Raw genomic sequence first — 2,732 nt, 5'->3', positions numbered from 1 at the left:
AAAAATGGTTTTAAGTCAGTTATCTCTATCTTTTGCTGTAGTGTGTCAGTAGGAAATATCAGTGTATATTTCCAAACATTCATTTTGCTATTAATTGTAATAATCCAGTGAGATTTTAGTCTGACAGCAGCCAGTGCTCCACACAGAGATCTGATCTGATCCTCATCAGTCTGTCTGAGATTACATGAAGAAACAGAAGAAACTGAGACAGACTCAATCCAGACGAACTGTGGCAACGTCTCCAAGACGCTTCAAGAAACCTATTTGCAAAGTTACCTGAAAAACTCTGCTCAAGTGCACCGAGGGCAAAAGCTGCTTTAAGCGCAAAGGATGCTCACACCAAATGTTGATTTAATTTAGTTAACAGAAGTTAATTGATAAAGACAATCTATTTATGACATTATTTTTGACAGCATCCTCATTTTACAGCATTTTTACACAAGTGTCTAAAACTTTTAACAGTACTGTAGCTTCGCAGGTAGGTTTCTTGAAGCATCTTGGAGACGTTGCCACAGTTCAGTTAATGGTAATATGAAAGTTTAGAAATGTAAACTGATATTTCCTACTGACACACTACGACAAAAGATAGAAATAACTGACTTAAAACCTTTTTTTTTTAGCTGGTGAAGATACTAGTGTTCTAATCATTTTGGCCACCACTGTATTTGATACAAATTACAGTAAAAACATATTGTGAGATATTACAGTATTACAATTTAAAATAACCTTTTTCTATTTGAATATAGTTTAAAAAATTATTCATTTGATGCAAATATAAATTTGCATCAATTAGTGCGGTCTTCAGCGACACGCAATCTTTCAGAAATCATTCTAATATGCTGATTTGCTGTATTAAGCAATACAACACAACGGCACCTTTTAAACAGGTTTCATTTATTATTACATACACATTCTACACCAGTGAGTGTTTTGCATAACTCAAGTATTTCAAAAGACAAGTGCTTCCAGATTCATTCAAAAGGCCACCAAACAATCATGGCTGTTTCGACATTAAGCATAAAAAATAGGAACAATCCCCAATCTCAAACGCATATAAAACACCTTTCCACAAACAGCAATGTGGATACACAACTAAAATTCGCCCCTTGTAATAGAAACTTCATCTCATAACTCTTAGTGTCAGTGAAAAAGTGTGTGATGCACTGCCTAGTTCTTACAGGTGTACTGAAAACCTATGCAGCAAAAGAAACAGGTTTCATGGGATCGGACTGAATATGAGCATATCTGCATACATTGCAATTAATAACTGATTTAGTGTATATTGTGACCAGCAGAGATAACAGCGTCTTTGTACTAGAGCTGCCTGTGTTTAAACATAATAAAGGGAATGTGCAGTGTGTATTGATAACTAGAAATCAAATATTACACTGAACAGAATATAAGTCACATTCTATTACAGTCGTGTGCAATATAATCCAGCATCAATTGGATTTAACGTCCAGCTGTTTAATATGAGCCCAGCACTAATGTGCTCAATGAAAAACATCATACGATCGTTTTAAACACTGTATACTAGCGCTGCACTTTCATAAATATACTGTGCACTAGATTCGGTGTTGCTTGTACAATATTTAGAGCTTACAGTAAGTATATCTGCTTACTTTTCATTGGCTTTCGTGCTAAACATGATTATCAGGAAAATACTCAATTGGAGCAAACTCTTGATGAGTCCAAATGAAAAAGGCCATTCAACATATGGATAATCTAAAAAGTAAAAAAAAAAAAAGATTTTAAAACTGTCAGACATAATGTCAAAATTGCAATACATACAGGTTTTTGCAGACATAATTTCTAGTGACATTTTTTTTTTAGTGAAGGCAAAGTTTGACAGTTGGATGCTTTCCACATTCAGCTGTGCAAATATAACAAATACTATACGCTGTAATAATGAATCTGACAGGCATAATTTGTCCAGGTCACATTTGACCCTAAAATCAAAAGAAAAAAAATGACAATATATATTTCTTGAATGAAAATCTGGGCCGCCGGATTGCTGTAAACCTTTCCAGAAGCTTCCTTCTTCCTACCAAAGGGCGCCTGGAGGAAAATATCAGGCTGTCGAGGCTGAGCTGGAAGACGAGGAAACGGCGCATTGGCGAACACATCCCCGTCGCCGTCTACGTCTTCTCCGATTCGAAACGGAGCTTTGGAAAAGACGTCAACGCTTGCATCTGTGTCTGCATGTTGGGCTTGTGACACCAGCTGTGGCGAGTGGTTCTGAGAAACCAGCGAGGACTGGTTTTCAACTGGTTCCTCGGATTGGGAAGACATCTGGAGGTTTCTGGAAGACGCGGGACTTTGGTCGTCATCGTCATCCGAGTCTTGAAGTAACGGTCTGGAGCCACTGCAGTCCAGACTTGGCGTTTCTTCGCCGCTCACCTGTGACCTGCCCCCTTCTTTTTCTCCATCGTCTTCATCGCTGGAATGAAGACAGCCCTCCTCCACAGGGTTCTCGAGGTCACCTCCCTCCGAATGCGATTCATATCCATCACTCTTGCTTCTGGCTTCTGCAAAACAGAAAACCGTATAAAGGAAATTCATAGTTAGAGACATTTCACCAATACGCTACAGTAGGGCTGGGTTTTGACACAAATTTCACGATTCGATTGTCATTCACAAGCTTGCGATTCGATTCGATTCCTAATTCGATTCAATATAGATTATTTTGGATATATATCAGGTACACATGCCAAATTTTCTCAAGGAAATAA

Source organism: Sinocyclocheilus rhinocerous, unplaced genomic scaffold (genome assembly GCF_001515625.1).
Source record: "Sinocyclocheilus rhinocerous isolate Xijiao unplaced genomic scaffold, SAMN03320098_v1.1 scaffold470, whole genome shotgun sequence".
NCBI classification, from domain to species: Eukaryota; Metazoa; Chordata; class Actinopteri; order Cypriniformes; family Cyprinidae; genus Sinocyclocheilus; species Sinocyclocheilus rhinocerous.
This window is presented reverse-complemented; position numbering follows the sequence as displayed.